Here is a 26,350-nt window from a genome sequence, read left to right as displayed (position 1 = left end):
CAGCGCAACAACCGGTATCCGGTTTAGGCCTGCCTTAATAAGGAACTCCAGACATCCCGGTTTTGCGCCGAGGTCCACCAATTCGATATCCCTAAAAGCTGTCTGGCATCCTGACCTACGCCATCGCTCCATTTCAGGCAGGGTCTGCTTCGTCTTCTTTTTCTACCATAGATATTGCCCTTATAGACTTTCCGGGTGTGATCATCCTGAGCCATACGCCAAGTCTCTGAGGAATACATAAGGACTGGCAAGATCATTGTCTTGTACTGTGAGAGTTTTGACCCTATAGTGAGACGTTTCGAGCGGAACAGTTTTTGTAAGCTGAAATAGGCTCTGTAGGCTGACTACAACCGGAGCTGGGGAAGGAAATCGTCAGTGCTTCCGATTTAACCACGCGCCTAAGTTGCCAATGAGTTGCATAGCTCATCTACCTCCTGTCTAATTTTGCCAAGAGAGGTGTCACTCATTTAGTGTACATTACAGTTCTTCACTACACTACAGTTCTTCACAGAGCTACCACCTCCCTTCGCTCCTCTCCCTTGCGCCTGCATATGGCTTTACGTTCGTAATCAACAAGAGGAGTGGTAATCACCTGCGTGCCGTAAAGCAGAACAGACAGTGTTGTACTCATCAGAAGACGTCGCTTGCTCGACCTAGGACTCCCAATGTTTCCTATTAGCCGACTTATGGTCGCAACTCCAGCTGTAGACTTGTATGCTGCTGCTTTGATTTGGTCGAAAAAACTCAACTTTGAGGCGAGCGTTAGTCCAAGGTTTTCACTCGATTCTAACTAGTTTTTTAGTCGGAATGACTAATTTGGTCTTTTTCCGCTTACCCGTGGCATCAATATGCCAAATCTGTTTTGCAACAAGCATCGCAACGTCATTTGCTTAACCGACCAGGCGCTACTCTCCTGGCATGTCGAATCTCAGCAGAATATTATAGGAAGTGCTCCGGGGGTCTGGCCCTAGAATGGATCCTTGTGCTACCCTCGATGTGACCTCCATCGTCCTTTGGCAATCTACAGTCTCATAGAACAGGAAGCGGCTTCTCTGGTATCCGTAAGCTCCGTAATAGCTCGGTACATGGAAAGTATTGTCTAGTGTGCCTGGAATGTTTTTCCATTTTACCAATTTAAAGGCATTCCTGATATCAAGCATTAGTTAGTTTAGTTTAGTTAACTGGGGAGAGCCGCAGCTCCGAGCACTCAGGCCATTGTTAGGCCCATTGTACTATCCGCGTAAGTTGCCTATTCAATGGCTTCCCGCCTACGGTGTTCATTGAAGAAAACCTTGCCAAGGTGTCTTCGTCTGGGATCTGAGGATGCCGGGCAGCTGGATAAAAAGTGTAGGGCCGTCTCCTCCTCCTCCTCACATTGGCACATGGCCGAAACCACTACCCCAATCTTTTCCATATGTTAGTTTAAGGAGCAGTGTCCCGTCAGAAGCCCTACTAGGGTTTTCATGTCCCACTTCTTAAGGGACAACAGAAATGCCGCTCTAGTGGCCCCAGGCTCTTTCACAAGGATTTCCGCTTGCCGGCAAGAGTCCAAATCTCCATTCGGTTGCGTGAATCCTTGCAAGTTCACCCTCAGAGTAGACTTGACAGTAGATGGTCCGATATCAAGCATTACGAGGAGCACCACTCGTCGAGCTCAGCGGCTGTGTGCCTCCGCTCGACGAATCACATCCAAGACTTGCAAGACAGTATAAACTATGGATCACCGTGGGGGTCTCTGGCAACACGTATCGCTTCTGCAAGTTTATGTTTCTATTAACTTTTCAAGCACTTTTTCCGACCTGTCAGGCATATAAGTGGTCGGCAGCTCACGGTTGCCTTTCCATTTGCTGATCAGCGCAAACCTTGGCACCTTCCATCGGGAAAGTAAGCCCTGTTTTGGGCAAGCGTTGAATGAGCCGAGCAGTAGGTCTGGCCGATGTTGGTGCAATGATCTGTATACTTCTGCCGGGATACTATCCGATCGTGTGTCCCGTTTTCCATAGAGAGGACTACTCCTTCGAACTCCTTTATAAAAAAAAAGTGGGCAGTTCTCGGCGTCTTCAAGAATTTTTTCCGATATTTCGGGATACCAATTTAAAACAGCGTCCCCAGAGGACCCCATTAATCTTGTCGACCAGGTGCCACCAAGAGGAAGCTTTGCTACTGTTTATTGCACTACGGGGTCTATTTTTGGCTGATCTGTCTGGCGGTCGTTTCAACGTTGTGTCAAGCGGCGGAGTTTGTGAGACTCTTTCCGGGGCTTGGAAATTTCCTTCGTTTAAACATTGCCCTCGCCCGAGATTATTACCCTGATTTGACTCAGATGCCCATTCGCAGCTGAGTCCACTGGACATTCAGTCACGATAACAAATCTCTCTACCACCAGTGAGATTTGAACCGCGACTTTCCGCTATGACATCTCAGCGTTCTAACCACTTGAGGCATCTGCACACTCTCCTCGGCATGGAAGTCCTTATCAGGTTCATAACTGAATTTACGATTATGTTACCTTCAGCGCTACCACCCCCAGGGCGGCCCCATCTGCTCCAAAATCTTCGCAAAATTTCCCTGTGTTCACCTTCGCCACGTTTTGCGCACAGAAAGAACGCTGGGGTAGCGCACCCCGAGAAATTGTGTCAACTATTTCGAACGCAACGTATTGACGGTCGCTTGCCGCGAAATCATTCAGAATTTGCCACTCGTCCACCATCAACAGTCGTCCTTCCGGCGAAAAGGTTACGTCAGGATTGTTTCAATCGCAGCCTGAGCGTCGAAGCGTCGGTTTGGATCCGGTGTTTAAAACTACGAGTCCTACTCTCGACGCTATTTCGAGAATGCGTTTCCCTCTGAAGTCGGGGTGAAGCATTTCATTGGCATTGAAGCCGCCGCCGATCAGGATCTGTTCATCTGTGCCCAAGAAAACGTCCTCCTGCGTTGAAAGTATGACATTGTTTCATTCGGTGTTAGATAGACACAGGAAAACGTTACCCCTAAACACCAAATCACAAAGTCATCCCCTTGGCCTTGGACAAGAAGAAGAACGAAGATGGCAGTGGAACGATAAGTCAGGGTGTCATGAAGCTGGGTCCTTGTTTCGATAATGTTCACTGATGAGCATCAAGTCAGCTTTTATTTCTTCTGCATACTGCGCTAGCAACTCATTAAAGTTTTCACTGCGGTGCACATTGATCTCTAGCATGCAGTCATGTTAACTGTGTCCTAGTTCTTTCCAGTTCTGCTCTGAAGACTGGACACCGTCTTGAGTCCGCAATGTGCGTAACGCTCTTATCACGCAAACCGATCCTTGCACAGAACGTAACTTTTTTTTGTTGCAGCTATTTGTTTGAGGACCTAGCAAATCGCATCCTCCTGTCAGATCTCCGGTAGGTTGCAAATGTGGGGGCACCATAATCTAAACATCTATAACATTTAGTGAGGGCCGCCCGATTTTGTATCCTACACAATACAAAAGAATCGTGATTTTTTCTCTATTAACAAGTTTCCCCGTTTAGCAGCTTCCAACACAGCGAATTTTCGACTCTGAAAGTTCGTAGAGGTTATACCAATCTGGGATTTGGTTACGTCCGAACATTCCCAGATAAGACACCAAAGCTTTCTCCCCCCCTTTACACCCTTTGCTTTCCAAAAAGAAAAAGCTTCTGCTCTACTATCTTCAGGCATGATCCTATAACGTTGAGGACTTCCGCAAAGTTCCTGCCTTCAGTAGCAATTAGCTGAGGTGGCGGTTTAATCCTCCTCCGCCTCCCCACTCTTATCTTTTGGTGCTTCGCCAATCGTGCCCGCCTTAATTTTAATCAGAGGGTTTTCTGACAGCGTGGCTTTTTTGTTGCCTCTTGTTCTTCTTAGCCTTTTTTGAACCTTGGACACTACCTGAGTGACGTCTCTCTCTCAGGTGCAGCTTCCTTCTTTGTTTTTTTTTTTTCAGTTTGCTCTGCAACGGGCTATTTGCGATCCATTTGGCACTTACGGTGCTCTCAGTAGGAACGCAGTTGCTTTTGCATTTCGCGCACACGATCCACGCCTTTGCGGACGTTTTTCTCTCGAGGAACGTTACAGACCACGTATGCTTCGCAATTACTGCGCATTTCTTGATAAGCCTTTCCTCTTGGGTTTTCCCTGCAACAGTGGACTATGCTCCCATTTGGCTTATAATCGGACCCATTTGCTCAGTTTTAGCGTTTCCCACTGAGTCTCTTTTCAGTACAACAGCACTACGTGATAGTGTCTGCCGACTCCGTCCCGGGAGCCGCATCATTTTGCGAGTCTTCTTCTTTATTTGGCTGAGCGCAAACCGATGTCTCATCGGGTATTTCAGCCCTTGCTGCCTCCTTCGCTAGGTCCTGTATCGAACGATGCATTGTCGTGCTGCGCACAAACGCAGCTAACTCTTTCTCCATCCCTACTGTCACCTCAGTTATGCCATTTTTGTTCTTCATTGAAGTTTCTACTAGCGCATCGCATGCAAGGGTGCGGGCCACAATAGTTAGAAACAGGCGTAACCTCTTAGAGAAAGCCCTTACTCAAGTTCCCTGAGGCCTGATCTACGCTTAGCAGTTCAACTCTGCTTGCCTCTCTTTCCAAATCCAGCGACATTCGGCTAAGGTCCATTACCCGATAAGTAAGCAAACATATGTCATCAGCGTGGTCGAGGTGTTTCAGGACAGGTGTCATAGTCTATTGAAGCTTGAAGGCAGTGAAAACGTCACCGGTAGCAAGAAGAAAGAATGTCTGTGACAAAATGCAACCCTGGTGGACTCCCCTTTGGACCTCAAATTCCTCTGAGATTTTAATCCGACACAGCATGCAACATTTTGCTCCATGGAAACATTATTAGTTTTTCTGGAATGCCCCACCTGCGTAAACCTCGCCAGATGCACTCCCAGTTCACGCTATCGAAAGCTTTTTCAAATCAATGAAAAGCAGGTGCAGTGAAGATTTAAGTTCCCCGCATTCTTCCAAAATGATGATGTGATCAATGCAGGAGGATCTGGAGCGGAAACCAGCCTGCTCTCTGTCGATAAAGATTTCGAAATGTTCTTTGATGCACTCCAGCGCAATGGCATATTCCTTTTATACACTATTGGAATTCAAACGCGTCACGCCCACCATCACTCGCAGCGGCCAGTAAAGCTTTGAATCCCTTCCATTCTATCCGCTTCCACGATTCCGAAATTAGCCAAATCTCATGTTATTCTCGGTCAGATTACTCTGTGTATCTGCCTTCCGATCAGGAAGACTATCGAGCGACAGCTGTATCACACCAGCGGTTGATGTTGAACTTGGGGTGTTGTAGCCCTCCAACCCTGCGGAATGTGGCAGACGCAAGACGCAAGCGTACGTAAGCACCCATCAGGTGATGATTCCTTCTGTCATCCACCTCGATTGTGAGTAGTCGACCCTTGCCCTCCACTTTACTTCTGAGGACTCTCCATATTCGTGGAGATCCTCATTCTGAGCGATTAGGAGGTCCATGGGATCTTCCGTCTGTTTTGCTGTGGCTTTGGAAAGAAACACTCTCACCATGTGTGCTCCTGGTATATCATCCCCAGTACATGTCGAGAGTTTGGGTTCTCAGCCTGGCAATTCAGCAATTATAGTTCTAAACCACTCCGTCCAGAATATGACCTGATCAAAAACATATTCCGGTGAACACAAACTTCGCAGTCCATTTCTTGCACATTTGCCATGTCGACAAAGTAATTTCCTACTTCTCATTCGCCCAGGAAACGTTTTTGGCAGTATGGCCAGTGGGACGTCCTTGATCGCACTAGCACAGCTAATGGCGCGCTTCCTGATCCCCGGCTTCACCCTTAACCTACCCGGGTTCCCCCTCCTTGGGTTCAGGTTTGAGTTTTTTGGGAGAATTCCCCTCAGGGCTAATTGGTGCTGCTTCCGCTTTCTTGGCTCCATCCGATAAAGGTGACTTAGGTCTGTTCTGAGCGTTCCTAAGGTTTGCTTCTGGTTTCAGGTCTTCCTTCAGATAACGCATACGTGCTTTTGATTGCCACTTCATTTTGAGCAATGGTCTTTGTTGGTTGTTGTTCTCGCTGTGTGGCGTCCCAGTTTTTTCCCTTTTTTTGAGTGTAATCATCTGGCTCTCAGTATTTCGCAGGTATGCCTTCACCTGGTTGGCTACTTTGTGTACGGTGCAGGGTTCCGCTTGTTTGGTTGTAGTTCATTTTGTTTTTATACGTGTACTCATTTGATACCCGCGAGTATGGGGGTCAGGAGGTCTGCCGTGCCATACCCCGCCGTAGCACGGTAAGGTCAAATTTACTCACTGAGGCGACCAGGTATCAGCGAAGTTCCCTTCAAATACAGTCAGTTACCCTCGACTGCAAACTATCCAATGGGCACAGTTCGTATGGCACCCTGGATTGGGGGAGATGTTTTTCGACCCTCCAGTCTAGATCCTCAGCGTCTTGTTAATAGTGGGGTTATCTAGTGCAGGGTGTGCCTTTCACCGCTCATTAACGATCTTGTTTCATGAGAGGCTTGGCTCCTGGGAAGCCATATATCACCCTTGAGGAGAGGCGATTCACTCTGAGAGAGAGAGAGACAGGTTGGCCCGACGGAGCTATCTTCCGCGTCAGTCTATCCTGCAGTGCACTGCTTAATGGTAGCAGGTGTGTTAATGGTAGCATCTTCGAATTGTGCATGGTGGTACTCCCTTAAATCTGGTCACATTATCTGTCTCCCCATTTACATAAAATTCAGATATATTTGTGTCCAAGCGCCAACAACCTTTACAAGATAAAGTTATCCCATTCATGTAATGCTGCGGGATAATTTGCATCTTTTTAATTGCAACGTCAACTCAACAACCATTATAGTTAAATCCCTTGTCCTAGTATCCTTGGTACCAGCAGAGTTTCAGAGATTCAATTTACTCATGACTGCCAAAAGCCATTTACATGATTCCCAAAACTTTCTCCAATACTGAGGGCGATATTTATTCATAAGATCTCCTTGGACTAATTATATCATTCGGAACGCGGTTTTGAAAGCTCTCAAACTTTCTCCTTTGTCCTTGATTCCTACCTCTTCGTTCGCCATCAAAGGCAACACAAAGTCCGAGATGGGAATAAAGTTAACTCGTCACTTACAGAAAGTTGGATATTTTTCATTGGATGATTTACATTTTCCACCAAACTTGGTCCAAAGTACGTGTCTTTGTGATGTTATATCGCGCTGAGTTGTTTTTATCTAATGTCATTAAAATTTCGTTCTTTTACTTTGGCTCCTTTCAAGATGCTGAGGCAGGACAATATCCTGAAAATGGAAATTTCAAGGCTTAGACCGTATAGAATGATGGAAGGAGTCTCTCGATGGAAATGAGTGTATTTTATGTTCATTTCGTCAGGCGAAAGTCCTCTTTCCTGTTTGGCTGCCTTGGCTGTTTGTTCGTAGTTTCCTGCATCTTCGTGGTTGTAGCACAAAGGTACCAAGGGCAGTGATGTATTGTGGGGCTTGGCTGCTGAATGACGTCTCCCAGGGGCTTTTCGTATAAATACAATGTCCGGACCATTATAATTTATGGCTTTGAGGAGCCGTAACACACTTTTGTACATTCACAGGAGCCCAGAAGCACAAATGGCTGTTTCGCATTTATTTATTGCCATTATAAAATAACGGGTTAATTTGAACGAAGCGAAAATTAAATTTTCTCGGAATGAAATTGCTGGAATCCTCCTGTAGACGAGGCAGGATATTATTTGAAATATATTGGTTGGGCATATACTTTTGGCATATAAACACTCAGTAGATGGATCAGACTTTGGGGTATTATCCTGAAACCGCAGAGTCCACTTTGCTGAAACTACGTTGGACATGGTAGGAAGCATTTGCTAGTTGATCGTAGGTTCAAATTTGGGGCTTTGTGCTCCGTGGAAACTATTTAGCTGAAACCAATGCATGGAGTTTCGTAGAATGATAAAGTGGTTTGGCCTAATTTAATAAAGCCCTTTGAAGACGAAAAGCCGGAAGCGGTATTCAGTTTTGGGAGCTATGAGAGGAAAGTATTTACAGTAGCTTCGAACTCTCTTCATAGGAGGAGTATTAGATGGATTTAGCACTTTGTTATATTAGGTTGTGGGTTGTATTTCCTATCGGTAGTCCATCGAATTTCTAAATTACCCGTAGTCCTCCCGGGACCACATTAGTAGAAGCTCCAAACTTTTTGATTCCAAATGCTGTATTTATCCCATTTCAACCATTAAATTGGTTTTCCTAGTTGACCTTTCACTTCAATTCCTTTTTCTTTCTCTAAGAGTTGCCACTATTAGTTACTCTCTCCGAACCCGTATAGCGCTACTTACAAGGTTGGGACGAACAAGATGTGTTAGCAAAAAAGACTCCAAGTTGCGTGTCCCCGACTTTTCTTCAATTCTTTTCCCACAACACGAAGAAAATGGACCTCAGCGAACGGTTCAGCAGGACGTCTCCCTGATCTCCGGAGTAACCGAGGAGGAAGTACAAGATTTCTTTAGACGAAGTAAGGATAATAAGACTCCGGGACTTGACTGGATTCTGACCACAGCCCTGAAGTTACTGCCAAAATCGGGCTCTCATGGGTCATAAGAAGATTTAAACTGTGCATGATGCAAGGAGTTTTTCCTGTCCAGTGCAAGAGGTCGAGGTTGGTTTTGCTATCGAAGCACAAAAATCGCCTGACGCACCCTCTTTATATTGCCCTATCTGTCTTTTAGATACTATGGGGAAAATATTGAAGTTGGTGATATGCAATCGGAGTGGCAGTATGGGTTTTGGCGAGCCGGTTTTACGGTCGATGCGATATAAATTGTCGGTGTCGGCTGTTGGTAAGTGGTGCTCAGCCAAATGGTGTTGGATTAAGTGTCCCTCTTTTTTCGGAGTAGGGCTGGTGAATGCGTTCACGTACGGAGTGTTGGACTTCCGCGAACTATCAAATAAACCTGGAGCCATTTGACAGTTTACTTTGAGCTACCCGAACACACAGTCAGGAAATCGGGCCTTTCCAATCGTGTGCCTATAAGACTGAAAACCTCTATTCCCACAAAGAAGTAATCAATCTCACCGTGCGGTTCAGCCGCGCAGTCCATCTGTGATCCAGATGTGATTGCCTCTTGCCAAAATGAACTCAAAGGCAATCACATCTCTTTAAAAAAATTTACATCGGCCTGGTATAGATTCCAACTTGGGACTGATTTCACAATATAATTCGCACTCATGTCATGTTTTCGATTATATATAAATGGAGCAACAACCACCTGTCGCCACTTCTTCAAATCAATTGAAACCACCCCAATCTCCTTCGAATCCCAATCAATCTCGGTCTTCGTCGCCTCCGTTTACTGTCCCAACCAATACCTGGACACACATAACTTTCTCCGCATCAAGTCTCTCTGCGCTTCTCAACATCACTCTCTCGGAAAACAATGGTCTTTGATTATCGGTGGAAACCTTTACGCCGTTCGATGCACCGTCGAACCAGAATGGCAATCAGCTCCACCGTTTCCTCAAAAACTCCCATCCCACCATCAACCTAGTCCATTTTAGCGCTCCCTTCCGACTTTGAACAGAACACACTACCATTTCTACCTAGATCACTTCCTAATTAGCAGTAATCTAACTGTTATTCCCAACCCAAACACCTTTCTTTTCCTCGAAACAGTCCCCGGCATTAGCGATCATGATGCCATAATCCTAAACATCAAACTCCCAGACAGAGTCGCTCGGTCCACCCCATTTTCAGTTCCCGACTTCCAGCACACAAACTGAAAACACATCAACCTGCCCTCAAAACTAAACTTCAGCCTCTCCTACGTCCATCCAACAGTACAGTTCCCAACGACACCATTGGCCAAACGGTCCGTCAGTATATCGAAGCAATTCAGCAAGTAGGTAACGAACTGATCCCATCTCGTCCCTTAAACTACGGCAACCTCATTACTCTCCCCGATGACATCCTAATCGACATCCAATATAAAAAGACCCTCAGACGGAGACTATTTAGAAATAGACACCTCCACAATCCTCTCACCTCCTTTCCGAAATCCACGAACTGAACAGGGTCATCCGCGAAAAAATCCTCACCCTCTACACCCAATATCTCCACAACCGCCTCTTCAACAGTGAACTGAACCCTGGTACATTCACGGAACTCAGGAAAACCTGCCCGCGTTTAGGCGACCAACACAAGGCGATCCTACTCCAAAACATCCCCCCATAGAAAATGTTAACGTCCTCGCTGACCACTTCCTCCAAGCACACCACTGCACCCTCCACTTCCGTGAACCACGTTTTGACAACGAGGTAAGCGGAAAAATCTCCCAATTACTTCCCCACCCTTCCTTTCTCATTCCCCCTACACAAAATCCCCTCACCCACTCTCTCGCCGACCTAAATCAACGCGAAAATGTCCTCTCCATCCCCTTTGTCAATCCAGATTTCGTTGGCGTGTCCATCGCTGCCTCAAAAAACAAAAAAATCGGAAGGACTCGACAAAATCCCCTCCATTGTTCTCAAGAAATGCCTCCACTTCCTAACAGATTGGCAGAGTGCTCGGATAGTTCCCATCCCAAAAATGAATCAGAATCCTCTGAATACCTACCTATACCTACCGCCTATCTCGATCCTTTCATCCTCCGTCAAGATATTCGAGCGGATCATAAAAGCTATCATCGACGAGCACTGTGACTCCAATCATTCACTTCCTCAGTTTCAATTCACTAACTGACCCAAACACTGGGTTGAGCATGCAGTGCCCGTGCTCAAATCGGACGTCCTCCTGGGCCTCAACCGGAAAGCGCCGACCATAGCATCTGTCCTAAACATAAAGTAGGCTTTCGACTCCGTATGGCAATGCGGACTCGCTTGTAGGTTTTCCAAAGTCCTTCTTTTCCATCCGCACCTCTGAAAGCTAATTCTCAGCTTTCTTGACGGGCGGAAATTCCAAGTCCAACACCAAGAATATCTCCCTTCTCCCTATTCAAGTCTGTCTGGCATCCCTCTGGGATCAGTCCTCTCTGTTATGCTCTTCTCCCTGTTCACTGCAGACCTACCCAAATCAATCTCATACCTTAATCCGATCCGAGTCATCCAATATTCGGATGACCTTATCCTCTACACCTTCACCAGAAACATCCCAGCCGGTGAAGCCCGCCTGAATTCCTATTTGGACGAGCTCTGCTGTATTTAATCCACTGGAAACTATCCCTGAATCCACAGAAATGCGAAACTATCGTATTTTGTGGTAACGCAAGGATGACGCCGAAAATAAGGAGCGGCATACCAACCCTACCCCTGAAAATCCACAACGCCACAACCCCAACCATAAAGAAAGTCACCTACCTTGGGGTGACTATGAATTCTCGTTTATCCCACTTCCCACATATCACAAGGGCACTAAGCCGTGCAACTCATGCCTTCAAATCCCTTTATCGAATTTCGAAATTCAGCAGCCCAACATCTTCGAAAGCCAAGCTGTTTTGCTACAAGCAGCTTATCCGTGCCCTTCTCATTTTCCGCATCATCTTCTGGTCCGACAGTTTCTCTACCCAAATCGAACGACTCCGCCTCAAAGATCGCAGAATCTTATGACACTGCTTCAACACCTACAAACGAAAACCGCTCCAAATGCATCTCCAACCAGATCCTCTACGACTCCAGCCCCACATCGACGCCGTCCTAGCCCGTCATGCTCTCAAACTCCTCAACAAATGTCTATCCCATCCCAATCTTCTCATCTTCCAGGCCATGTATAATAGATTGAGATTATCGAAGAGAATCTTCATCTGTTCCTTCAAATCTTCCTATCTCTCCAGACCCGAAATCTTCTTTTCGACCTCGACGGTAGAGCAATCTGCTACACCTATCACTACTCCTCATTCCAATTTTCAAATCCCCACTCATCCTTACCGCCACTCCTAGCTTCCTTTCCCAAGACAGATAGCAGGCTGGTTTCCGCACCCAATCCTCCTGCATTAATCATGTAAAAACCCTACGGATGATTTTGGAACAGGGCATTCTTCGAGAAAGCATTCGATAGTGTGACCAGGGAGTGCTCTGGCATTTCTGTGCAGGAGGGGTATACAAGAGAAACTGATAGCTATTATCAGAGCAACATATGATGGCGGAAAATGTCACGTGCTGCACTGAGTTAAAATCTCAGAGGATTTTAAGATGGAAAGCGGAGTCCGGCTGGGTTGCGTCGTGTCACCGACTTTATTTCTTCATGTTTTCGGTGACGTTCTTCATGTTGCTTTGTTCGGAGGACTTGGAGGATGTCAATGGACCATGACTCTTTCCCTCAAACATCTCGACTTCGTTGATGACATCTGTTTGCTCTCTCATCGGGTCATGGCTCTCGGCCAAATCGCTCTGAATGTGAAAAGAGAGGTAAGCGGAGTTTTCTTTTTTTTGTTTTTTGGGGAGTAGTACGGGCGTCTGTTTTCCTCCTGTTTTCCTCAGAGAACTAGCCTAAAACCGTTTGACATATTGCTTCGGTTTGATATAATTAAGACTTGCTTGCAAGACTAAGGCTCGTTAGCACTAATGAAGGAAACAAGTGGTTCCCGAAATATTGGTATTTGCAAGCATTATAAATATCACTAGCGAATAGAAAAAATCCTAATTATTTCAAATAATTCAATCGCTAGAAACACCGCGAAGTTACACCTAAATATTACTTCAGGCTAGCCCTCCTACTCTTCCGGCTTAGGGAGCCTTCAGGTCAAGGAATTCCTTTCACCAACGAGAGGTGAGGGGAGAAAGAGAGTTTTCAGCTCAGGGAACCCTTTGCCATCCCGTCTCCCCGCTAGTCGAAATCAAATTTCTTTGCAACGAAAAGAGCCCGAACATAATGCGCAACACAACTCCATCTACTAATGTTCCTCAACCTCTCTCTGACAATGTTGTCTGCAAAGAGCTTCCTTATGTCTGCATAGAACTGCCAACGAAAGCCGTCCCACCTATCACAAGGGAAAAAGGTGTGTTCGGCGTTGTCCACCATCAATCAGGAGATCGTGCCTTCCAAATCTCGTACTGGTAAATCTGAAAACTTTAGAAGTTGTTTAAGGAAATTACGTCTGTGGATTTATGTGAGTACCTGTCCGGTGACTTAATCCCCCGGTCTTCTTAAGATACAAATTGGCTTTGTGACCACAATCAGAGCCTCACTGAGACAAGCACAACGATACCAGTCTATACTGAGTGCATCCTAAAACCTAAATCTCTGCCGAACTATGGGGTACGGCACCCGGATTGAAACGCAAAACCACGTTAGGGGACCGAAGGGTCTATTCGCTTAAACGTAACCACAACCACCATGAAACCCTCACTAGTGGGCCAACCGCAACAATCGGGCTAAATTCACATGAAACAGGAATTCTCCTGAAACATATGAATCCAGGGGCTATTCCGCTTCCCATGGTATAAGTATACCCCTGGTAAGGTTTCGTGACCTTCTGCCACTTCAGATGAGTCTCCGTGCAGACTCGGGTCCGATCGGCCAGACTAGGCCCTCCGGTGGTCGATTTTCCCAGATATCTCGCGTTTCAGACTTCGCAGCGTACAAATTATTTAATTTGTTGAATGTGGGCCGCCTCCCCGTTCAACATATCTTCCATGGAAATCTTATGATTTTGCATTTTTGGCCATTTTTGCGACCCGAGTATCGTGGAAATTTTCAATTTTCCCCGATCCCTTCGGCGGCCGATTTTGCCCAGATATCTTGGATCCCCAAAGTCGTAGAGTGCAAATTCTTGGATTTCATGAATGTGGGACGTTCCCCCGTTCGAACGAGGTGTCTTCCACGGACATCCGACAATTTTTCGTTTTTGGCCATTTTTCCGACTCACGTATCGTTGAAATTTTCCGGCGGTCGATTTGCCCAGATATCTCGCGTCTCCGATGTAGTAGACAGGAAATTCTTGGATTTTCTGAATGTGGGGCGTCTCCTCGTTCGGCCATTTTTGGCCACTTTTGCGACCCGGGTATCGTGGAAGTGCTTGGGAGCATTCGTCTACACTCCTTAGGTAGGAGAGCAACTGGGATCGCTGTCGCAACCATCCACACGGGCGGTTTAATAAGCAGACACCATTTGCAAAGCTCCCCGTCTCAGACCTTGAGTAAGGCGCTTATGAAGCCCCTCTTTGTCAAGGACATCAACCAATACCTCTGCGACATAGACCAGAACAGACTGCGGTGCTCCTATAAGTAGACGTTTCCTGGTAGATACAGGGCCGCCAACATTCGCCATTAGTCAATTCAAGGCCGAGACTCCGGTTGCAGACCTGTCCGCTGCTGCTTTGATTTTCCTGAAGAATCTAATCATCGAGTCCAGCATTAAACCATGGTATTTATCCGCTGGTTTTGACTCTATAGTTAACTCGCCGATCACTAAGGGACGCAAGGTGAAGATCATCTTTCTGGTCAAGATGACTACTTAGGGTTTTCCAGCGCCAGGCTGAAACCATGAGCAGTCATCCATCCGCTTACTCGTCGCATCGATATTCCGAGTCTGCTTTGCACTTGTTCAACAGTGCATCCGGCAACAAGTGCCGCAACGCCGTCTGCATAACTGACCAAGCGAGACTCTTCTGGGATGTCGAGTCTTAGTGGACTATCGAAGGAAGCGTTCCAGAAGTTCGGTCCAAGGATGGATTTCTGTGCTACTTCTGACATTATTTCCATCCTCCTCTGACCCTCTAATATTTCATAGACGTAGAGCACCAAAGGCGTCGATCGATTTCTAGGAAGCCAATGGTGGCACCGAACTGGATGTTACCCGAATCATCAACAGTGCTCAACTCGCTTTCGGTGCCTTTTCTAAAATCCGGAAATGTAGTTACCTCAATACCAAGATTGACTTGAAACTGTCCCATGTCGGTGTTCTTTCACCGTTGCTATATCGGAGTGGAGCATGGTAAGTGATTCCTACATCAAAGGACTTGGTCGGTGCTCAGGCCTGGTACCCGTACGCAATGGGATTGGAAGGGGGAAGTAGCAGTGGATAGGTCACACGTTAAGGAGAAGTGACAATTCCACTGTTGGTTACGCCATACAGTGGAATCCACTCTCCCGAGATGACCAACTAGTGGGTCGGCCCAAGGGCACTTGGTGCAGAACTGCAGAGTATTGATTGAAAGTCGTGGGGGGGGAGCTGAAGGACTTAAAGAATTTTTTTTCCGTTCCATGCAATCAATGGTGCATACTTCAAATTGTTTATATCACCGTGAAACGTCAGGCTAAATCATTTTGAACCCACTACTTCCCTACTCCAAATCGTCGTATAGTAACCTTGAACATTATCCTGGCACTTGTTCCACTCAAGATTTCTCATTTCTAAATCTCCAAGATTGTTCCTTTCCGGTTGTCCTTTAATACACAATCGTGATAAATAGGTTGGCCATTTCACCCATTTTACATTCTCAAGGCTAAATATGCAAAATTCAATACAACTTGAGCATAAGAAACAAATGGCAGTTGTGAAACCCTTCGGCCACGTTGGGCGCCAATTTGTTATAGTTAGTTTAGTCTCTTGTAAAATTCCGACCTAACCAACGTCGTCACGTGGCATAATCCCTTCCTATAGATGTTGTGGCCAGCAACGGCCATGGACCTTGGGTAGCCAGGAAATTACAATTCGAACAAGGACATTGAGAAAGTACGTTCAATTTATTCTCACAACATCGTGCCCGGGCAAGCTAGCTACGGTTGGGTTGGTTCGAAGGCAAACCCCAACAGTGCTTTCGGCCAATTCCTCCTGATCCTTACGTTCCTTTCTGCCAACTCATTGATTACTATGCATATTTTCAGAAGCAATCCAGGTCGGATGAAACATAATCAAGCGATTCTCAAGCTGATCCCAGGCGAGAAATATGCCCCGTGATTGCGTCGTGCGGGGTAGCATCTCTCAATCATGGACTCATTATCGTATTTCGGTTTACTTTTTCATATTTTTTTGATTTTTCTCTCAGGACTACCTTCCTGCCTGTCACCTCACGTCAATCTTTTATTAGCGCTTTTTCATGCTAATTGGATGTATCCGATTATGCTACGTTGCTCCAAGCTCGCTTCACCTCGCGGAATTTGTTTATTTCCGTGGCCCCGACAGCTCCTGGCAGCGTTCATTTATTAGTCATCCCTAATACGATGGTGTCCTGTATCAAATTTCAACTAGTCAATATGTCTGCAAAGGACATTTCAGCCGTCAGGATACAGAGGAGTGTCCTTGTTTTATCAAATTACAAAGTGGATTTATTTTTCATAAAAGAGAAGTTGACTGCCCGTGGACATCCGCGTCCGCCGCACTCTGCCACTGGAAGCTGTTACGATTCAGGTTTTCATATCATTTATTTAGGGGGAGCTGGCGATGATTGCACTAAAAACGCTGTATCCTTGTGTTCAGGAGTAAACAACTTGGAATTCATGGTACTCACGGAATACATTCAGGTCGCTGGTTTTATCGCGCAATTGAGGGGATGAGAGGACAATTTGTCCGTGAACACGATGGGAGAGAATTGTGGCTGCGTAGGGATTTTTTTTCTCGAACATTTCCATTTCACTTTAATTATTTCAACGAGTGATACTTGGATGCAGGTACTGCCATTGTGGAATAGTGAATCCTTTCGTGGTTGCGAAACATCTGGTTTGCTGTTTGAAAAGCTTTTTCGTGTTTTTGTGGCGCTCACTCCGGAGAATGAAAAGTAATTGTCTAGTTTGTGGCTAAAGTGACCACTATGAGGAGGACACTCCATTTTTCTAGTTAGAGATGGAGTTCCTAGTTAACTATGGATGGGAATTTTCCATTTTGTGGAACAAATGTTCGCATGGATGGCTACAGAAATGGAACGGAAAATATTTGCATTGCTTTTTAGGTGTTGTACTTTGCGGTAAGCAGAGAGCTTCGTAAATTGTGCTAATTTTAGGCCGAATGCGGGGTAGGGCAAAGAGAGTAGGAAGGATTGTATATTTTTCCACGTTTTGTAACTCTGATTCAATGAAAAAATTGCAATTTTGAATTATGCTATTTCCCATTGACGGTAGCAATGGAAAAAGGATTGCGGAAAATACAACTCTGCGGGAACCTTGGGCCTACCGTTCAGGATTCATTCATTTTGCTGATGAATGCCTAGAAAATGTATTTTGGAACTTCATATTTAGTCGAAAGGTTCTAAGTACTGAAACTGCCTGCATAATTTAACGAACAATAAACCTAAAAATGAAATATCTGGCAATTGGCAAATGACCTTAAAACGGAAACGTCTTCCGTAGTATTTGGTACTCTACCTAGAGATCGAGCAGCTACCCATCTAACTTGAATGCTATTTTATTCGTTGATGAGGCCCAGGGGGTTTAACGTGAGTACCTGTCGTGTAGGCATAATCCGACGATTCTCTTCGGGCACGGATTGATTTGGAGACCACAATCAGAGCCCCGCCATGACTAGCACAGCGGTATTGGTTTATACTGAGTGCTGGCTCAGCATTCTTACTAGTGGATGCGAGACCTATCTAACACCTCTGCCGCAACTAAGGGGTACGGTACCCGAGTTGTACAGCACAACTCCACGCTTGAGCTCACAAGGAGCTCTGCCCGCGATATAGGCATAACCACAACTATCATGAAATTCCTACACGGGGGCTAACCGCAAATTATCGGAATTCTCCTGGAGCATACGCTCTCAGAGGGCCATCCTCGTTCCCATGGTATCAGATAACATCCAGTGCTTTTCGAGGAAGGGGCCTCGGGTCTATAGTAGACCTGACATTCGTGAGTGCCACTTTAGTTAGTAGAATTGCTTGGCGTGTCAGTGAGGACTATACTCACAGCGACCACCAGGCAATCTGCATAGAGATCAAGGGCGGATCGAGCTCGAAAAAGAGTTTTCGCAGAATGCCGGGTGGTATGCTTGGCTGGACAGTGAAAGCTTTCGAGGGGGACACGTTTTCCGCGGTGCTCAAATCCGACATATCCCTGAATGGTACGGGTGGAGAGAAAGCCACCCAGATCACTCGATGGGTGACGGAAACATGCGATGCTACTATGCCCAGAAGGCGATTGCTCCCCAGTAGGCAATCCAACCATCCCCTACTGGTGGAACAACGAAATCGCAAGTTTGCGAGCCGCATCTTTTCGGGCAAGGAGGCTTTGCCAGAGGCTCCGGGGGAAACCCGGTGGCGACGGTCGAGAGGAGGCACACAAGCAATTGCGTGGCCGCCTAAAGGAAGCCATTCGGAGGAGCAAAAAGAACTGCTTCAAACAGCTGTGCGACCATGCCGACATAAACCCTTGGGGCGAGGCTTACAGAGTGGTGATGAAAAGGCTGCGGAAATCACCCCAGCTGACCTGTCCGCGCCTCTTGAAACAGATTGTTACCCCTCTGTTCCCTCACCACGAAAATAGGAGCAGGCAAATTGTTGTCCAGCTAAATGACGGCATAATATCGCCTGTAACTGTGGAGGAGCTGCGGGAAATATGTGGTAGGTTCAGTGACAACAAGGCCCCAGGTTTAGATGGCATCCCCAACCGAGCTTTGAAACTGGCAGTGAAGACTAGGGCCGACCTTTTCGCCAACACCCTCGAGGCGTGCCTAAAAGAAGGAATATTCCCTGCCCAGTGGAAAAAGCAAAAGATGGTGTTGCTTCCGAAGCCTGGCAAGCCACCTGGAAACCCAGCGTCGTATAGTCCTATCTCCCTGTTGAATACAATGGGGAAGATGATGGAGAGAGTCATCTACAACAGATTCCTGCCCATCGTCGAAACCAACAATGGTTTATCGAAACGCCAGTTTGGTTTCCGACGCGCACAACCTAACGGTGGACGCAATTGGCATGGTGGTAAACCTGGCAAAAGGTGCACTGATTTCTGGCGGCTGCTGTGCCGTGGTGGCGTTGGATGTGAAAAATTGCCGGAGGTTGGTGCTAGCCGGAGTGGTGCGCTCCATCCTGCTCTACTCGTCGCCGGTGTGGGCAGAGGCGCTTGCAAACTCTAAGAGACGAAAGCAGGTGAACTCGATTTACCGGCGGATGGCTTTGAGGGTTTGCAGTGCTTTTAGAACCACATCAGATGAGGCAGTATTGGTGGTGGCAGGCATGATCCCGGTTGACATTCTGGCAAAAGAAATGAGTGTCCTGTACAATGCAAGACGTATGGAGTGGCGTGCACAGCGTAGAAATGCGGCAAGGTCAGAGTCGCTTGATCTCTGGCAACGCAGATGGGACGAGTCTACGAAAGGTCGGTGGACGCACAGGCTGATTCCCAACATTAGGGTGCGGCTTGAGCGAAAACATGGGGAGATTAACTACCACATTACCCAGTTCCTCACGGGACACGGTGGTTGCTACAGGCAGTATCTGCACCGCTTTGGGTTGGATGATTCTCCGAACTGTCCCAGATGCGATGGCATACCGGAGGATCCAGAGCATGTGATGTTTCACTGTCCACGATTTGCGATGAAGAGAAGGAGCTTAAACCAGGTGCTGGGCAAGAGCGGGATCCCGGAGAGCTTGGTTACTGAGATGCTGGGGTCCGAGGAGAAGTGGCTTGCGGTTGGCTCCGCAATCATCCAAATGCAGGAGGAGTTGCTGAAGGAACAAAGAAGGAGGAAAGCTGCAAATAGGAGAAGGATGAGTGCTTAAGAGCAAACCTACCCCGCGAAGTAATACCTCAATGGTGGTCCCGCGGGGCTGGGGCTGGAGAGACCGGGGGTGGTTTTTAATGGGTGTGAATCCCACACGCGCCCGCTGTAGTTCCGCCGTTCGGGCGGTAAACCCGAGTCTGATGGCCCTCCTCGAGTACGTATTCGGTGATGAAGGACAGTCCTGAAAGCTGGCACTAAAAAAACTCAGTTGGTACTTGCATAACCTACTATGGTTTAGCTTGCTTTTTCCAACTGAAGGTGTGTGCACTTATGTCGTGGAAGGGGGGGGGGGTGTGCTTTTATTTTAGGTAAATCTCAATTTGTGTAACACGTACTTCATTCGGGTAGAATCTCGGAGGCGGAACCTTAAAATTGATTGTAGGCTGCTGACCTGCAGTATCAGTAGCAGTGCTGGGAGAAAAGATCATTTTGGAGAAAAGCTAACGCAGAGCTATGAGGGTGGCAGTCAGAAGTGTTGTTTTTCTGTGTCCTGCCCTGACTTCTAACGACCTAACCATAGTCAACTGGCACAGACAGGAGCCGAGAACGTCTAACATATGCCTACTCGACTTAAATATCCCACGACCGATCAGTTCCACCTACACCATCTCTCTTTGGTTTTATTAATAATACAAATCTACCGGTGTTCCCCACCTCGGGGACCTATGGCGGTTGGAAAGACGTCCTTTATATAAATGGGAGTTTAAGTGTGGGGAACTGGAGATTTCTGATCAGGGATCTCTCTCAGATCGCAGTTTGATACTTTTCCGCTTAGATGTCGCTGAAGAGGTCTCTAATCCTTTTAGAGACCCCAGGATTATTGACTTTGATAAGTTTGGTGAAGTTTTGAGATTGATACTACAGACTATCTGGAGTCAAAATCGGGGCTCGGGAATAGCCATTCCCACTTCTCGTGCTCTGCTAAATAAAGTGGAAAGGTATTGTTACTGTGGTAGAATGAAGAGCTGTCTTGACTTATGAAGTTAACTAGGGAGGTTTTCATCATTGACTACAGGTACAAATATTGGCTACCATACACGGACTTTCTGAAGAGGAACAAGCCGGCCATCAAGACTGCAAAGAGGCGGTCCTCATTGAACTATTGTCTGAACGTTGAAAGCACCAACGAATCTGCGAGACTCAGTAAGATTCTGTTCAAGAAACATAGGCGCCCATTATTTCATGAAAAGTCGGAAAGCTCCCGGGAGGAAACTTCTGGTAAAATTCTGGGGTTGCTGGTTCAGATGCACTTTTCCGTCAAGGTCTTAGCATGCCTACCTCGAAAGCACAGAAACCGCTTTTCCCGAGGTAATTAGTACAGTTGAGTAGTCGCTAAAGTACAAACAATATACTCTGGCTACCTTGCTAGATGTAGAGGGAGAATTCAACAAGGTTAGTTCTAATGCCATCAAGGAAGTCTTAGTCAATATAGGATAGGATAAGATTGGAGGGGTATGGTAGGATAATTCAGTGTCACCTAGGAGGTACAGACCAGAGCTGCGAGCAAAGGTATGCCCCAAGGTGGCGGCATCTCTCCGGTGCTCTGGTGATGGAGGAAAATCTACGCTTATTGGACAGGAGTGGGATGATGCTGGTGGCGTATGCCGACGACTTGGAAATATTGGTGTCAGGGATGCATCCCTTCGTTATTCGTGAAATCATCGAGGTTGCTTTGGGAAAGGTAAGCATGTGGGCTGCAAGTTGTGAATTCGGCATAAATCTAACCAACACCAAGTTGATCCTATTCACCACCAAGACAAGGAAGTTAAATTGGAAACTGAACATAGAACTGAGGGTTAAAAAGCGCTGTATCGCATTCTATTTCTGCAAGGGGACCTTTGCACGGAAATGGGGTCTCCGGACGAGGATTCTCTGAATGTACACAACCGTGGTACGTCCCACCCTATGGTACGGATTTATTGTGTGGTGTCAGATGCTGAGGAAAAAGTACAATAGAACGAAGTTTAATAGGATTAAAAGAAATCCCATGTGCAGGTGCTACCGGGTTTCTGCAGTCCTGCTCGGTAGATGCTTTTAATGTACGGCTTCATCTGTTCTCTCTGGACCGGCACATTAAATATACTGTAGCGTACAGTGCTGTCAGACTACGTGATTTCGTCTGTTGGACAGCAAAGCACTACGACCATAGCAGCTTTCTAAACAGAGTACCTCGGAACTACGCCCCATGCAAACCGAACATTACGGGGAACTTTACTGTGGACTTTCTAACCAGGGTAGAGTGGGAGACCTGCGACGTGTTGCAAGGCTATGGCATAATATTCTTCACCGAACGATCAACCTTAGTCTGTGGAGTCGTACCGTCTTCCAGGAGCGGAATTACTTGAGATACTGAAAGTCTGTCGATGGGTAATGCATTATCCGGGCCTATAGCGCAACATAGCCATTCTGATCGCCAGCCAAGCGGTTAGGGGTTTGCATTCAGTGGCGATGTCCTCCTACTGGCTGGTGGGGGAGTGCACAAACACGCTAAACAGTCTGGGCGGCACGCTCAAGGTCACCTTCCTCTAAGTTTCCGCTTATCGGAACATGGAAGGGAATTAGCAGGCTCATGGACTCGCCAGGCGGGGCTGTGATCTTAGCATAATCTGTGTCCCACTGGCGATCGTTAGGAGTAGAATATATTCGCACTACTTAGCAGCCGCGGAATTCAGATGATGGCGAAGGAAGATTTGGCTCGCTTATGACACGACCCGATCGCAAGGGGTTTTGTTCCAGATGCGTGCAAATGCATACAAGATTACGACGGTATCCAAAAAGCACTGGCCTATGGGGGTCCATGCCGCCCGTCTCGGTATATCCTACAAGTCGCAATGCCAAAGCTACGGAGAGAGACAACCCTCTGGCACTTTCTTCACGATTGCCCAGCTTTAGTTAGAGCAGGGTAAGGACACTAGGTAAACCATTCTTTGAGGACTTCAGGGTGGGAGAGGTGCTTTCCTTCATGGTAGGATGCACTCTGTCCCATCACTCTTGCCATAGTGGTCATGATTATAAGAATTTGTGGCATCAAAACGCGTACCGCGGCTCTAACTGGTCTCTTCGGATGTTAATGTAGGTTGCATATACCAGTACCTCTCTTACCTAACTCGTCTCCGAAGTGTGAACTTGCTTATGTATACCTTCGAATCATTATAAGTTGAACTCCAACCTTTTGGTGAGTTGTGTAGTGGAAGGGAGCATATAATAGGAGGGAATAAGCGGACAAGAACCTTATGTAGGGGCCCAACCCTTAAAGTGTTCTATTTTCAACATTCGCAGGACTTAATATATCCAAACTTTTTTTTTTAATGAAAAGATTGAATATTTTGATTTTCATGGAGCTGTTTTTCATTCCAGGTTGTTGATACGTACGCAGTTCACTTCAAGGTAAGTTCAATAGTTTGTCCTCTCTAGTTCCAAGTTCCCATTATGGGAGTGCAGATCCTATTTACCACTTCCTGATCTTATTTGACCACTTGCTAAGCAGACCGCACACACGCCGGATAAAAGCAACTCCTCTCCTTGGAAAATATCGATCGAAGAACCTGACCCGTAATCCTCGTAATCCTAAACTCCATTTAAGATGCCAGTTTAAATAATCTCCTTTTGTTACCAAAAACTTGTCTCCGATTACCTTGAACAAGATTACCTTCCTGCACTTAAGGAGAAGTACAGGCTGTGCATTAGTGTGACATGGCTGCAAATTTGTTGCAAACCGCAAATGGTTCCTTTTATCCGCGACGCGCATTAACCTGGCTCACAAAACATACATTCTTTGCTACCGTTCTTGTACTTAGCGAACAACCCCCAAGTTAATTTCCCTGCATAATCCTGACTTGGCGCCCGCTTGTTCTGTTATTTTTACCCGGTCCCCGGTTGACTGGGGGAGAGAAAACGTTTAAGAAGGGACGGTCCTCGAACTACTTACGGTCATACATTACGCCATTCAGTGTAAAATTAAGCTCCCAGATTAAACCTAATCTGCTGGGTTAATCTTCCGAGTGGTTGTATTTAGCATAACAAATTGTCTACCCTGCAAGGGGCCTCGTCTCCTGCCTTCTACCCTAAGAACGATAAATTTTTCTATTATGGCTCCGCTATTTTATTTGTCAGAATGTCTTAGCGGGAGACGCGATGTTATGACATGACGAGATGACCCCCAAGAAGGGAGCATCACAGTTTTTGCCCACAGCCCCAGGGATCTCCTTGAATGAAGGAAGTGAAGCTTTAATAATAATCGATAACGTTTTGCTCCCCTTATGCGGTGATGTACGGGACTGAGCATAGACACATATTTACGGTTGGTCAAAAACATCCATTTATCATTTATATTAATGGGGATGAAGTCCTTTGCACGAGTATCTCAGGATTCCTGCCAGGGAAGCGTATGAGTGATGATAAGATGGTTCTTCACAAGTATCGATCTCCACTCCTGATGACATTAAGACCACAGACGGTATGTCCTCTGTGTTTAAGATTGAATCTTCTGTCGAATTAATATCCTGGAATTGGGAGATAGTTTTGAGGCTGGGGAGATTGTGCTTTCTCTGGCGCTTCATGTGAGCTCCATTTCAAGTGCTCACATATCAGCCACAGTTTAGTTGAGTTACCGATGCTAATATGCTCCAGGCTCTCTAGATGGAGAGTGCAGTACATCCACGGAATATGAAGAGGTAAATGCTTTTAGAATAGCTTTTGCGTAGATGAACGTATTCAGATCTCCATTTAATGTGCATATTAAATGAGGGAACCTTTTAGTCCAGACGTCAGTGTGCGGAATGTGTGTCATCTGACAATGTTTCACTTCAAGAAAATACTTCTCGGCAACAATAGATAACAATGGAAATGACGTGGAAGCGTTTATCTGCTTTTGTATCTGATGTTTTCAAGGATTTAAATAAATAATTTTTCTCACATGAAAAAGGTGCAATTTTATAGAATTGCGAACAAAGGATCCTCTCAAGCTTACTCAATCGTAAATAAAACAATTCACAGAAAAATGAAAGAAATTTGTAGCAACAAATGAAGGAGTTCCACTTCGTGACCCGTGACATTTGTAATGGAATAAGGCTGGACGGATGAAGTCCTTGACCAAAAGATCGCCAGACTATTTCAATCACCTCATACATGACGACTGGAAGCAACATCACACAGTCCGCTCACAAAGCAAACAACTGGAAAATGTCATTTTGTTTCTTAATGGGCCAAGCAGGCTGCAGCATTTTGGATAGAAAACGAAGGAAAACTAAGTATTCAAGGACCTTGCAGTTGGGCTTCAAGGTAGCCGCTTATGTCTCCTATTGTATGCTAGAGGCTGAAAATGAATAACAATCCACCAGTTTCGCGGGTTACCGACGTTGAAATTCTTGGATTTGCTGAATCTGGGCCGCATCCCCGTTGGAACGAGGTATCTCCCATGGAAATCCGACGGTTTTGCATTTTTGGCCATTTTTGCGACCCGGGTATCGTGGAAATTTTCCATTTTCCTCGATTTCAGCCAGGCCCTCTTTTGGCGATATCTCGCATTTCCGACGTCGTAGAGTAGAAATTCTTGGATTTCTTGAATCTGGGCAGCATCCCCGTTCGAACGAGGTATCTCCCACGGAAACCCGACGATTTTGCATTTTTGGCCATTTTTGCGACCCGGGTATCGTGTAAATTTTCAATTTTCCTGGATTTCGGCCCGGCCCTCCGGCGGCGGATTTTCTGCGATAGCTCGCATTTACGATGTCGTAAAGTGGAAATTCTTGGATTTGCTGAATCTGGGTCGCGTCCCCGTTTGAACGAGGTATCGCCCACGGAAATCCGGCGATTTTGCATTTTTGGCCATTTTTGCGACCCGGGTATTGTGGAAATTTCCAATTTTCCTCGATTTTGACGAGCGCCTTCGACGGCGGATTTTCTGCGATATCTCGTGTTTTCAATGTCGTAGAGTAGAAATTCTTGGATTTGCTGAATCTGGGCGGCACCCCCATTCGAACGAGGTATCACCCACGGAAATCCGACGATTTTGCTTTTTTGGTCATTTTTGCGACCCGGGTATCGTGGAAATTTTCAATTTTCCTGGATTTCAGCCCGGCCCTCCGGCGGCGGATTTTCCGCGATAGCTCGCATTTACGATGTCGTAAAGTGGAAATTCTTGGATTTGCTGAATCTGGGCCGCATTCCCGTTCGAATGAGGTATCGCCCACCGAAATCCGACGATTTTGCATTTTTGGCCATTTTTGCCACCCGCGTATAGTGGAAATTGTCAATTTTCCTCGATTTCAGCCAGGTCCTCCGTCGCCGGATTTTCCGCGATATCTCGCGTTTCCGATGTCGTAGAGATGAAATTCTTGGATTTGCTGAATCTGGGCCGCATCCCCTTTCGAACGAGGTATCTCCTACGGAAATCCGACGATTTTGCATTTTTGGCCATTTTTCCGAACCGAGTATCGTGGAAATTTTCAATTTTCCTCGATTTTAGCCAGGCCCTCCTTTGGCGGATTTCCGTGATTACTCGCGTTTCCGATGTCGTGGAGGTGAAATTCTTGGATTTGCTGAATCTGGGCCGCATCCTCGTTCGAATGAGGTATCGCCCACCGAAATCCGACGATTTTGCATTTTTCGCCAATTTTGCGACCCGGGTATCGTGGAAATTTCCAATTTTCCTCGATCTTGGCCAGGCCCTCCATTGTCCGATTTTCCGCGATATCTCGCGTTTCC

At 46.4% G+C, this 26,350-nt stretch overlaps 1 protein-coding gene across 4 annotated transcripts in view; it reads left to right on the top strand.

Moving 5' to 3' along the window:
* Positions 1-26,350, top strand: part of LOC119653747 (voltage-dependent T-type calcium channel subunit alpha-1G) — a 254,747-nt gene that overhangs the window by 12,077 nt on the left and 216,320 nt on the right. For all 4 annotated transcript variants that reach the window (XM_038058675.1, XM_038058673.1, XM_038058676.1 and 1 more), the window contains exon 2: positions 23,003-23,032. The gene's annotated coding sequence lies outside the window, so the exon portion shown is untranslated. The remainder of the gene's footprint in view (positions 1-23,002; positions 23,033-26,350) is intronic.

This window comes from Hermetia illucens, chromosome 4 (genome assembly GCF_905115235.1).
Source record: "Hermetia illucens chromosome 4, iHerIll2.2.curated.20191125, whole genome shotgun sequence".
Taxonomy (NCBI): Eukaryota; Metazoa; Arthropoda; class Insecta; order Diptera; family Stratiomyidae; genus Hermetia; species Hermetia illucens.
The sequence above is the reverse complement of the archived record's forward strand: the minus strand, read 5'-3'. Positions and strand labels throughout refer to the sequence as shown.